Source organism: Delphinapterus leucas, chromosome 4, assembly GCF_059928025.1.
Source record: "Delphinapterus leucas isolate spDelLeu-1000000601 "Yukka" chromosome 4, BTC_Dleu_Yukka2, whole genome shotgun sequence".
NCBI classification, from domain to species: Eukaryota; Metazoa; Chordata; class Mammalia; order Artiodactyla; family Monodontidae; genus Delphinapterus; species Delphinapterus leucas.
The window spans coordinates 79,943,163-79,956,747 of NC_143132.1; the positions used below are offsets into that span (position 1 = coordinate 79,943,163).

The 13,585-nt window shown below is 43.0% G+C and overlaps 1 long non-coding RNA gene across 3 annotated transcripts in view; it reads right to left on the reverse strand.

Moving 5' to 3' along the window:
* Positions 1–590: 590 nt before the first annotated feature.
* LOC111172782 (uncharacterized) overlaps positions 591–13,585 on the reverse strand; it is a 29,784-nt gene continuing 16,789 nt past the window's right edge. For all 3 annotated transcript variants that reach the window (XR_016393029.1, XR_016393030.1, XR_016393028.1), the window contains one exon: positions 591–3,864. This is a non-coding gene — a long non-coding RNA (uncharacterized LOC111172782). The remainder of the gene's footprint in view (positions 3,865–13,585) is intronic.

Here is a 13,585-nt window from a genome sequence, read left to right on the forward strand (position 1 = left end):
TTGCAGTCACTGCCTCACTCTGAACAAAGACTCCCTCATATAGCAGCTCTACAAATTAGGGCATTTAGGAAAGTAGATAATCACAACCCCTCTTTCACTGAGTTGTTGTGAAGACCAAAAAGCTAATACCTGAAAAGGGCATAGAACAATGCCTGGCTTATAAGAAGCATTCACTTAAGGTTAGCTATTTTTATCATACTTCTATCATTGATTCTAATTGTTTGTGTATTTGAACTGAAGAATGCCTAGTGAATTTTAGAAGGAAGAGAGGATGCTTACCTTGCACTTGGGTATGAAATAGGAGTATAAATCATACATCTTGCACCTTATAACTACTTCATTTTTAAGAAGACAGTACTTTTGTTGGCCCGGGGCTGTGGCTTCTTTAAACTGCCATACAGTCGTCCTCTGCAGCAGAGCTCCAAGAGGACTGTGATGTTCCATGTTTGTGGACTTTAACCCAAGACTTTAAGAGGAGCATAGAATAATTCTGCCAAAGTCACACAGTTATATCTTCTTTCACTTTACCAGACCACTGTATCTATCAGAATCCATGATCTTTTTTTTGGCATTTAAATGTTACTCTAACCTAGAAAGTAGATATTTCTTTATTAAGGCAAATGCAAATTTAATCCCTGTATTTTTTTTCTATTTAAAAAAACAAATGTATATTTTTAAGACATATATATTAAAGAAAATTTTTTATTTATGCAAGGAATTTATAACCAGGTGCTGGACCTAATTCTACAGCAAAAAAAAAAAAAAAAGCTCTGATTTTATATTTCATAATCTTTTAATATAAAGATGTTTTGGTACAAACAACAGTTTTTAAATTTATGACTAATGAATACATTTTTTGGAATGTTATTATTTCTACTTATTTATGTTTACATATCAAACATTGCAACTTACCACCAGATGCTAGGGTCTTACTTTGCCCTGTTTTCTATAAGATGCCTTAAATAAAAGAACACACCAGAGAAAGGGGAGATACCTCCCAAACTGCCTGAGGAGATAACTAAGTTGAATCGTCAAAGAATTAAAAAAAAAAAAATCTCAACCTGATTCCACACCAGGACCAGCGATAGAAAATATTTGGGGCTTGTTGGTGGGTGGGACACAGGAGTGGGTTTGAGATAATCTAGAGAAGGTGGTGGCTATGGTGAAAACAACACAGGCTTTGGAGCCGGGAAGACTGGGCCCCAAATCTTGACTCTGCCACACTGGCCATGCATCATCTGAGCCTCAGTTTATTCATATGAAAAACAATAACGTTAACCTCACAGAGTCTTTGGGAGGATTAGAACTAATAAGTTATGTAAAGTGCTTGGAACATGGTAGATGCACAGTAACTAGTAGGTCTTATGATGAGGACCATTCGGACATATTTGCATGCAGATACAATTAGACAGTGTTCACAGTGTATTTTTGTTGTTGTCCTTGTGTATTGACATCTTAAAAGGCATTTTAGCAATCCTTCCTCCACAAGGTTGCCACATGGGGAGACGGGAGAGGCACGCTCGTTCCTCTATTCCATAAAACTTTCTGTAGCACCTGTCCCAAAGCACACTAGAGAGATCATCACCCTTTGTACATACTCAGCATATCACCATTGATAATGAAGAGCAGAGCACTCTACTAGGAGTAGGGAGACCAGTGATTTAGTCCTGACTCCATCCCAAAAGGGCTCTGTGACTTTGGGTCAGTTGCTTCCTCTCTCTGGGCCTTAGTTTCCTAGTTTTAAGATGAAGAAATCAGGTAAGATTTCTTCTGGGAATCTTCTAGTCCTAAAACTGTACTAGGCGCCCAAGTCTATGATTTTCCGACCTAGGTATCGGTTCAAGAGGAAGAAAACCTATAGAAATTACTAAGCTGGTGGGAAAGATTAAATGTCTATCTGGTGTCTGAAAAACTATGATACTGACCTGAATTTCATATGTTCTCTTAAAAGTGAAAGTCAAAGGAGATCAGTTCAAGTTCCTTTCTCTGTGACCAATGAAGGATTTTCACACGAACTTTATCATAAACACCTAAGACTATCGTTTGTAAATATATCTCTAGTCCTGGCACTGTGTGCAGCATCCAATATTTTTCTGTTCACTCTGCTGACCAAGGACTTATATGAGTTGGGATTTGGGGTATAGTCTGTGGTCATGGATCCTGTTTGCCTCCATTGAGGTCACCAACCTACACACAGCCCCAAATGTCTTTGGTGAGTGCTCTCTTGCTGTGATAAATTCCTCCTTATAATTGAACCAATAAATACGTTTAAAACACCCAACTTCTAAATCTGACCAACCATGGAATGGGTCACCTTGGGAGACAGAAAGTTCCCAGCCTGGAGATATCTAAGAAGGAGTATGATGGACACTTTTTCAGGGGTGTTATGTTGCAGATTCAGATATGGTGTGATCTCTAAAGACCTTCTGAACCCAACAATTTTACGATTTTCTGATCCTACCTAATCTTATCAGGCTAATTCTGGAATGTGGGTGATGGGTTTTATCTTTACATTAAAAAAAAAAAGAAACAAGTTTTTCAACCCTGCTGAGGAAGAGAGAGAGGCCAACTGTGCACATGGGCTAATTGAGTCTTTTAAGGCTAAAGACACAAATATTCCAGGTTTCTGAGCCATGGGTTATAAATTTTGATTAAATATGAACAGCAGCAGTGTGCAAAAAAGTTCAGTAGAGGTAACTGACATGCCCAGACCTGGACTTGGCACACAGGAGGGGGCAAGATCACCTAGCTGGTATTTGCTGTGGTGCCCGACCCTTACCTGCCTGCCCACTTCTTCCTGGATCCTCCGAGAATCCCGGGACCCGGCTTGGTTTGTGCCCAGCTCAATGCCCATGGCTCAGAGAATTGTTCTCTAGTTTAATCCAGTCCTCCTTCCCTTGGCATGCTGCCTGCTCCAACTCAGAAGTTAAAGGTTGCACTTCCTTAAAATGTAGTATTTCCCAACCGAACCTGCATCAATCAAGTGATTAGTATAACAACACACGCATTGCTCAAGGCACAGAGCTGGCTAATGATCACCGGCTTGGTCTTGTACCAGGCTTGTCTTTCCCTCCAGCGGAGAACTGACCACTTGAAAAACGATGCACAGGAAGATCTAAAATACAATGGGGAGAGGACCGTGTCGAGCTGTCATCGCCTCTGGAGGCAGCATTTGTAGCATCTGGCCAGATGTGGTAAGGCGGTTGAGTCCTGGTGTGCACGGTGGGGTGTGGAGAGTGACTCATGAGGTAAAGAATGACACAGTAAAGGAGCCACTAGAGAGGTTTCCTCCCCTAACTCTCATCATGCCTCATCTTGGGTTTGCATTGATTTGCTGGCTGGATGAAGGAGTGCAGCCCGACGCTGGCCGGCATGGCAGCTTGGTCTGTGTGGATCAAGAAGTGTTCGGAATCTTTGTAGGACTCACCCTGACTTCAGGTGGAACCCAAGATGAAGGAGAGAGCCCCATCCCTAGAAGGACTGGACCTGAAAGGCCAGGTCCATGCTCACTGATGCCAGGTGGGGTGTTAAGGCCTGGCTTGCTCCTCTGTTCTCTCTCAGGAATCACAAATGGGTGGTAATATCACTAGCTGGAGAGTAGCACTCACGTTTCTGCTCCTGCCTGCTCCTGTCTGGAGTTACACTAAACTTCTCTGTTTGAAAAAAGACTATTTGGCTCTAAACTAAAATATAAGGCTCACTAAACATCCTCCTTCCAAAGAATACAACCTTACCTCTTTCTTTCTTCTCTCTCCTCTTCCTTCTCTGTCTTCCTTTTGGTTGTTTAGGTTATAATACATGATCGCAGGGGATTTAAACGTTTATCGTGGTCACCAGAGAAGCCCAAACATGAGGGTTTTGAATCTGTTGGGGAAAAAAGGGAAGTGATACTGGCTGTGGGGTGAGGGTGACATCAAAGAGAAGCTGTGTTCTGTTCCCTACAGCATGGCCAGGATTTTTTACTCCAAGAATAGGATTAAACAACAGAGCTTTCCAGGAAAAGAATGAATTTTTCTTTTTTTCTTTCTGTTTGTTTTTTTTTTTGTCCTTCCACATTCTTTTCCCAATCCATTCAGAAATGTGCATCTACATTTGATACCCAGAGACCCATTTCATTTTGTGCAGAGGCCTAATGCTGTTGAAAACTTGTACTAAAACTATAATTAATGAAACAATAGTATTCAAATGGTTTTAAACTCACTGTGTTTGTCCTCTGAACAACACAACAGAGTTTGAAGGGAAAAGTATGAATATTACCCCAGGTTTTTGGGAACAGCAGGGCCTGAAAATGAAATGCCTTGTTCAGGATTGAACACCTGGCAGATAGAAGCATCAAAACATCATCACTCTTTTGGCTTTAGGTTCAGTGTGATTTTTATTACATCTCACTGCCTCTTCCCACAAAATGATCTTTTAAGATTAAGTCTTTAGACTCTAGAGTTGAGTCCGTGGAGTTACTAAAATGACTCAGAGAAAAGGAGCTTTGAAAAGGTTATATTCTCATCCTTCTTTCTCTGCACAGTGTCTGGGAATCAAGGGAAAGGATTATTTTTTAAGACTGCTTTGAAAATTGGCCGGCCCACAATTACTTGACTAATGCCAGTAATAAAATCCTGTATATCAAAACCATACTCTTTTTGGTTTTTCTTGGCTCATTACTTTTCTTAGCTGAGTCGCCAGCTATGTGCAAGTTTACTAGTAGGGAGGTGTTCTGGGAGCAATGACCAGTTATGTGGTTTCTGTTGAGATCCAGGAGCAAATTTAGGCAGGTCCATATCTGTTATCAGGGAGAGGCACCAGTTACAGAGCACGCTCCGAGCCGGTCGGCACTGCCCAAGAGCTTTGTCTAGCAGAGTCTAGACTGATCACACCTGGATCACCTCTGGAATACTAGAGAGAGGAGTGATGACTATTGATCAGAAGCTGGGTCTGCTGCTGTGGGCAATCAGTTTCTTGAAGAAAACTAAACAATTTACGGTGCCTACTCATGGAAGAAAGTTTCTAGTTCCCATCAAGGTTAAGGTCCTCCTCTCTCAGTCATTATCATCACCTTCACATCAGTCATTGGTGGGACCTTGGAGAAACCAAGGTAGAATGACCAGTGCACTCAGCTAGGAGCCTGTTTCTCTCCAGGCTCTGTGTGGTCTTAGACAAGTGATCTGCCTTTGTGGGTTTTCGTGTCCCCATCTTAAGGGTTGGACTACATAGTCTTTGACATTTCCAGGCCTGACATTCTTTGGCTCTATCTAGAATATCAGATTCTGGTCTGTACATGCTTCACCAAGAATGTTAAAAAAATCCTCAAACTTCTTGTCTTGCCTTTGGTCTGCCTCTCTCTTCTCAGGGTTGCCAGGGTGACAGTGAGCAGGAGAAACAGCACCTTTTCCCCCACAGTAGTCAGAGGTCTCACTGTGATCACCCAGCACCCGCCTCCCAACCTCCCCAGTCGCCCGTCTACCAATGACCTTAGGCTCTGGCAAATAAAATGCACAGACACGACAGGAAACCCCTTACGCAGAGGGCTCTCACTTTAGAGAGGGGAAAAGGGAGTCACAGGGAGGGTGAGATGCAGTCAGTTCCTGAAGATGGGCCAGGACTCCAGCCCAGACACACTGACATCCCAGTTGAGTGTCTGTTTCATGGCACCAACACGCTGGATATTTCTTTTTATTTTAAGCTCTCACTTGGATACGATATCTTCTGTTCACGATTCTCAGAATCCAGAGGATTACACTTCCTAAATTAAATCAATTTCAAGTGACTACCTGCCCTACGTTCCTATCCCATATGCATTCTAACTCCTTCTTGTCGCTTCTCCATCATTAGCTTTATAATCATAAGTGTTTCCAATTCTTTATCTTGTGGCTTTTTTAGAGAAAAAAGATGTTAGGTAAAGAAAGAAAGAAATGAACAATAAATATTAACAATTAAATAATTTCTGATTTGAATACCTGTTTAGTATACAAAATTAGAAAGCAAATAAAAGATAGTAAATTAAGACCTCTCATTATCCCATCACTCAGAAATATCCACTGTGAACATTTTAATGAACTTCCTTCCAGTAATTTTTCTATACATACACCCACGTATTTACTATTTTTACCTTTTCATTGATATTTCAAAGAGGTTTTTAGGACTTATCATAATGATACGACATGGGTCTTGTATCAGTTGTGTAAGATCTAATTCCATATCACTTCTCTTTCCTAGTTGAACCCTAATTGATACAGAGCGTGTTGTTGGAACTCCTAAAACATGTCAGGTCTGGATTTTGGTACTGGCTTCCCCACCTAGACATATTCCAGAAATGATTTTTTTTTTCTATTCTTTTTCAACTCTGCTCAATGTTATGTGGCAGTCTAAATGAGAGGGGAATTTGAAAAAGAGTAGAAAAAAAAAAAAACCAGAAATGAATTTTGAAGCATTGGACAGTATGTTTCAAAACAGTGCCAGGGTTTTTAAAAAGTCAGCCATTGACTATTACGTTTCATATTTATTGAATATGTGCTATACATATCAGACATTACTAAGTGATTTACACGCATTCTATTACTTAATCCTAATCCCTGGGGGTAAGTACATCATTGTTCCCATTTTGTAGATGAGGAAACTGGGGCTTAGGGGAGTTCCAGGGCCCAAGGTTGCATAGCTAATAAGTGGCAGAGTCATGATTCAAGCCCAGGCAGTTTGGTTTCAGAATCCACGCTCTGGACTCAAAGTTAAGTCACTCATTAACACACCAAGCTGGAGGGGAGTCACCTATGGGTAGGAGGGCAGGGTCTCTGGGGCAGTCGCTCGTACTGTGGGAATACATAACCTTGTGAGACAGACCTGCTGAGGAAGGTAGCAGATGTGCTGGGGTGAGCACTGGACTCTGAGACAAACAGGCATGGCCTCCAATCCTACTCTTCCAACATGCCAGCCATGTGACCCTGGACATGTCACTTTCCTGTCTGAGCATCATTGCTCTCAACAGTAAAAGGGGGATAATAAGATCCGTCTTAGAGGTGGTGGTGAGGATTAAGAATGATAACACGTAAAAATACCTGGCATGTTTGCAGGCATATAGTAAATGCTCATAGAGTTTAGTTGAATCTGCTTCTGAGCAGAAATTTTCAAGTTGAGACCTGGTGTCTAGTCTTGGATCCAACACACTTGGTATGTGATTTTGAACAAGATAACTGGGGCCTTTCTAGGCCCAAGTTCCTCATCTTTCTAAGAGGTGGTTGGACTAGATGATCTCTACTATCCTGTTTAGGATCCTGGGCCTTCAGCTGGTCTTAAGAGGAAGGAATATGGCAGACGGTGTCTTCCTTTCTCAAATCAATCTGAAATGAGGCCGGACTCTCAGAGAACAGTATGTTGCATGTTGCTCCTTAGCCCCTCTGGCTAGCAGATTTTCTTGACTAGATCCAAGCCCTTGGAGCTTTCTGAAATGTCTGATGTCTGATGGAAAGCTCAACTATTTCTTAGAAGGAAGGGGTGAGGCCTTTGATTGCCAGAACACTGTTGCTTTTATTAGCCCTTCTAGGAAAAGAGAGGTTTCCCAATGATGAAACAAAAGAACTCTGCCTTGCTCCAAAGAATACAGTTGGGAAATCATAGATCCAGATGATTTCTTGGGTCCCTTACGCTTGATCATTTTGTGATTCAGCTGTAAGACAACCAGCTGAGTTTTAACTGAAGGGCTCCTAGATGCTGAGCACCGTGGAGGGTGGAGAAGTGATATGTATTCACTCTAAAGATGCCTGCAGTCTGCCTCCACCCAAGAAACATGAGCCAAGAGTTGAAGAGGACAGACAGGTTTTGTCAGGTCTTCACAAAAAGGATATCAAGGTTTCCCCCTATCTCCCTGGCCACTCCTCATTCACCTTGGCTGGTAAACTTCTTCCAAACCTCTGACCAGGACGTGTTCTGAGGCTCAGCCATCAGACCTCTTCCTGTTTGTGCTCACTTCCCTGCGGATCTTATTCAGTTTCACGGTTTTAATAAAATCTGAAGAGTGACAACTCCTAAATTTCTATCTCCAGCTTCAATTTCTCTCTGGAACTCCAGACTCCGAAATGCAGCGGCCTGTTCAGTCATAGTCCTTTGCCTGTGTATTTGGCTTCTCTGACTGAACACCTCCAAGCTGGAGTTCTCAGTGTTCCCCTGACTCTTTCAGATTTGTTCCACTTGCAGCCTTTCTTTTCTTGGTAAATAGCAATTCCACTTGTCACAGTGGTTCAGGCCAAAGAACCTGGAGCTGTGCTTGACTCTTCCTTCCCCATGACCTACATCCAAACTATCAGTGATACTATTGGCTCTGCCTTAAAAATATATACAGAATTTGAACACTGCTCACCATTTCCTAGTCCAAGCCACCATCATCTCTCTCCAGAATTATTATCACACCTCCTAAATAGTATATATACTCCCTCCTTGCCCATCTCAACAGAGCAGCCAAAGCTCTGCTGTGAAAATAAACTTTAGATTCTGTCCAAACCCTCAATGACTTTCCATCTCATCCAGAGTCATAGAAAGTTCTTCCAGTGCCCAATGGGATGTGTACAGTGTACTTCCCCTTCCTCTCTGCCCTCCTCTCCCACTGCTCTGGCCTCCTTCACTCTGCACCAGAGACACCAGCCTCTGTGCTGTTCCTCAAACACCCAGCGCACACACTGGCTCAGGGTCATGGTGCTTGCAGTCTCTGCCTGCTGCTGTCACCCCGATACCCAAGCGGTCCTCTCCCTTGCCTCCTTTCTGCCTCTAGTGTAACCTGCTCAGTGCACCTACACTAGCAGTCTGCCTCACTTTGCATCCTTACCCCTCACACATGCCCTGTCCCTCTTCTCTGCTTTTTTCCTTTTTAGCTTTTATTACCATAAAAACTAATGTTTTTATGGTAATAAAATAAACTCTATTTACTCTTGAGTTTATTGTCTGTTTCTCCCCACTAGAAGACAGTAGAGCACAGAGTCTGGCATTCAGTAAATTTTAGATTAAAAAGTGGGTGGGTGGTTGGCCAAAGGCTTCGTGGAGGAGCGTGGGTTTAAGAGATGCTCTGAACCATGGGGAGGACCTGAATGACCAGAGGCTGAGAAGGGAGTGCCCAGGAGAGAAGAACACTGGGCGAGGGCCTGGTGGGGACCGGGGGGGATGGGGAAGGTCAGACTAACGGACTTGTTCTCTGTCAGTCTATACCTTCCTGTTTTTATTTCTTCCAGGATACCTATTGTCTGTCTTTTAGTAAGTAGCAAAAATCCCATGGCTGCTTGGTATAACAGAAAGCTCATGGATAGAATTCAGAGTCATAGACCTGAATCTGGAAGTGTGACCCTAGACTAGCCACTTAACCTCTTTAAGCCTCTGCTTGCTCATCTGCCACAGAAGGATAACAACACTGGCTTGTGTTCTCATGGGGCTGTTGTGAAGATCAAATGAGGTGATGGATGGGAAAGTGCTTTACACTCTGAAAGCGGGATGATTGTAGGGGATTAGTGAAATGCATGAGAATGTCGCTGAAATTATCCCAGTGGCAAGGAAAGGGGAAAGGAGGCTCCAAATTGGTGATGAATTCAGAAATCTTTCATCAGGGCTTTCAAGTATGGGAGGGACATGGAAGGCAGGATTGGAAGATGTACCTTCCTGTAGACATGGATAGTGTCCAGATGAGGTGCTATTTATCCCCTGTGCTATTGGTAAATAACAATTCCATTTGGTACACTCGCTCAGGCCAAAGAACTTGGAGACATGCTTGTTATTCCCTGTACACCAGGTTCTGGGAATTACTTCTCTTTTCATCCTTACATACATTTGGAAGTTGGGTATTATTCCCCCTTTCTTTAGAGCTAAGAAAACTGAGGCTCAGAGAAGTTAAGTAACTTGCCCAGGGTCACACAGGTATTTGGCGTCAGAGCCAGAAGAAACTAGCTTTGTTTTAAGAGTCTGTGCTCTTTCCACGGGCTGCCTTTTCAGAGACCTAGATGCAACTAATTCAGCAACCAACAGCGCTGCCTCAGTCACCTGAGTTTGGGCAAGTGAATAATACTCAAGTCTAACATCAGGGGTCCAGGCACATAACAGACTCTAAGCTGTTAAATGTAATTCAAAAAGTGAAAAGGAAGGTCCATGTGCCACCTGTGAATCTAAACCCTTCTCTAGGCCACTGCCTTGTGCTATGAATGTACTATGTATGGCAGTATATGGTAACAATTTAGAAGAAATCAGGATTTTGAGCTAAATTTTCAGCAGAGCATAAGAATAATATAGCTTAGGGCTTCCCTGGTGGCGCAGTGGTTGAGAGTCAACCTGCCGATGCAGGGGACGCGGGTTCGTGCCCTGGTCTGGGAAGATCCCACATGCCGCGGAGCGGCTGGGCCCGTGAGCCATGGCCGCTGAGCCTGCGCGTCCGGAGCCTGTGCTCCGCAACGGGAGAGGCCACAGCAGTGAGAGGCCCGCATACCACACACACACACACACAAAAGTTTATGCACTGGGAGATTTGGATTGACATATATATACTAATATGTATAAAATAGATAACTAATAAGAACCTGCTGTATAGCACAGGGAACTCCGCTTCGCTGTACAGTAGAAACTAACACAACATTATAAAACAACTATACCCCAATTTAAAAAACAAGTTTATGCACCTGAAAGTGTATTAAGCACCTACTGGATGCTAGTGGTAGGGAAAAGGAGGTAATCTCTTTGCACTGGCCTCAGATAATCATAAGAAACATATACAGACAATTTTAAAGAAGTGATTTGGAGGCAAAGGAGAACCATTTTCTCTTTGGTGTGAAGCACCAATTAGAGTGTTAGGGGTGAAAGAGGCCTGGGGCATCTGGTGCATTTAGACATTTTAGACTGTAAAACTGAGCTGCATAAAGCAGGGTTACACAGTGACTCATAGACAGACTTTGAAATAAATAAAAACAACCTTCTCCCTAGCCGCCACTGCTTTCTGAAGGTGCTTTGGAAACCTTGAAAAATTGGTCTTTGCAAGGAAGCAGAAAACCCGGCGAGATAGTGTACGGTCAAAAGCATGGGCTTTGGATTGAACTCAACCAGGCTTCGAATCCCCCTCATTGGCTTAGTAGCTCTTTGATCTCAGGGATGCTATTTCCATTTGGAACCTCTGGGTCTTGGCTTATGACATGAAGACCCAGGGGGCTCAGCAAAGCTCTCAGGATCTCACTCCTCCCCACATCCACAACCCCACTCAGCCTCTCACTTCCTCAGCAACCTTGGGTGCCTTCTCCATTCTCATCTACCACATTCAGGTGTTGGATCAGATGATTTCTAAGTTTCTGTTAAATGAGTCTAACTCTCTACTCCCATTGTTCACCAGATGGCTGGGATAGCTGGACAGGATATCAAACAGTCTATTTTCTACCCATTTATGTTAATGAGCCATTTACTGTGCTCTACCACATTTAATCCTCAAAAGAATACCTGTGAGCTAGCAGTTGCTTTCCCCTTTTATAAATCAGCACACCAAGGCAAGAGGCACAGAGAGAAATCATCTTAGACCTCTGGCTTGGCATCCGGCTTGCAGGGAGACTCTTGAAAGGCTTGACAACAGCTTTCAAAACCAGGCCCTTCACTATATTGGTGGCCGTGAAAATCAAATGGAAACTTCCCAGTTTTCATTCCATGCATCCTTCCTCCTCTTTGCACTAAAAGCTTTAGTCATCTTATCTCTCGTTTTTGTTGTCTTTTTCCAATGTTGCCCTTTGAGGCTGAGGTCGTGACCCTCCTAAGAGCCTTAATCAAATCCGGAAGGCAACAGGACTACAGAGTCTTCTCTACCTGATTCCCAGGCTGAACATGCGCAAACAAAGCTGATGCTTGGGAATCCAGCCCTTGCTGCCTCAGGCTGTGGGGCTGGCTGCGAATTTGTACCAGCTCTTGCCTGATGGGTTTTCTTTGGCATTTGACATACATGTCACTGGATCCACGGTACAGCCAATCTTTTTCTCTAGCCACTAATTTATATTTCTCCTGGAGGGCCTAGAACTCTGCCCTACACAGCGGGTACTCAACTGAGTTGCAGATGGTACCGCCAACCAGTGCGGACCCAGGTTACATCAAGTATTTCAGCAATTGCACCAAATTGCTGGCCAGCCTTGAGGGTTTGGTCAGCCTCGTTCCCAGCCTTTCCCCTCAGAGAATCACAATGCCCAGTTGCAACTAATTCTTAATAATGCAATTAAATTTTTGGAAACCAAGCCGGGTTTCATATTTAAATGTTGACTTTCACCACACTGCAAAGGTTGGCCAAATGCAGGAGTGACTGGAAGGATTTGGCTAAGAGATGAATCGGGATTTTCCATTTTTAGAGAAGCTGCCTGTGCTCAAGCACAGGTAATACTCCAGCCTCAGGGGTTCCCAGGGACCAAAGAGTGGACAAAGCATGAACCCGAAAATCAGCGTGCCTCATAGGGAATCATTAGTATTCTCAAAAAAAAAGTAGAGGCAGAATTGAACTGTTTCCTCTTTGGAAATGCAACAACACCTACCTCTCAGGGCCATTGTGGAGATGAAATGAGAACATATATGAAAAGGCTAGCTTGGAGCCTTGCTCAGAACCGGGAGCAATGAATATATTTAGTTGCTAGCACTGCAACATGGGAAAAGGCACTGGTCTGAAGTGAAATGACTGGGTTTTGAATTTCACACTGCATCTCACTAGCCCAGCTGGTGCCTTCCCATCCTGGCTCCCAATTTCCTCATCTTTCTAATTGGAATAATAATCATGGCATACTTCACAGGGTCACAAGGAGGAGCACATTAAAGAATGACTGAGAAAGTTCTTTGCAAACTATACAGCTTTCTAGGCAAAATAAAGCATTATTAGGTGTATCCCTAACTTCTGTGCTTTTGTTTCAGCTCTTCGTTCTGTCTGAAATGCCCTCCTCCCCACACCCCCTCTTCTAAACCTGGCTGTTGAAGTTCTAACCTTCATTCATAAGGCAGGAGACATTAATGACAAAGAGCAAAGTATTACATCACTAGGGTTCAAATCCCCATCTCTGCTGTTTGACCTTAATTACTTTCTGTGCTCCAGTTTCCCATCTGTAAAGTGGGGATAACAGTACCACCCATTCTATGAGATTGTTGTGAGGATAAAATAAGCTCACAAGTGTAAAGTACTTTAGAACAGTATGTACTAAGTCCCATATATGTGTTAGCTCTTATGATTTCAGAGATTTATTACTTTGATGATTATTTCAAGGATACTTTCATTATTTTACATTATTTTATTATTGTGTTCAAACTCCACCCCTCCAAGAAACGTTTTTAGATCTCTTAGTTTGAAGCAATCACGTTCCCGTATTTAACCAAGTCTATTGTTTGTAGCTCAGTGATGGCCCTTGTCATTGCTAGTGTCCAGTATATCTCTCTCCTGCACTGACCTTATAGCCCTGAGTGACAGAGGGTTCCCTTCTTACCTCTCTATACACGTGGCAGATGCACAATATTTGTTGAATTGGATGGAAGGTATGCAAAGTATACAGATGAATAAGCCTAAATATACTGGATGAGAGCTGATCGCCACTGTTACATGATACCTGCATTTTAAAGACTGAACACGATT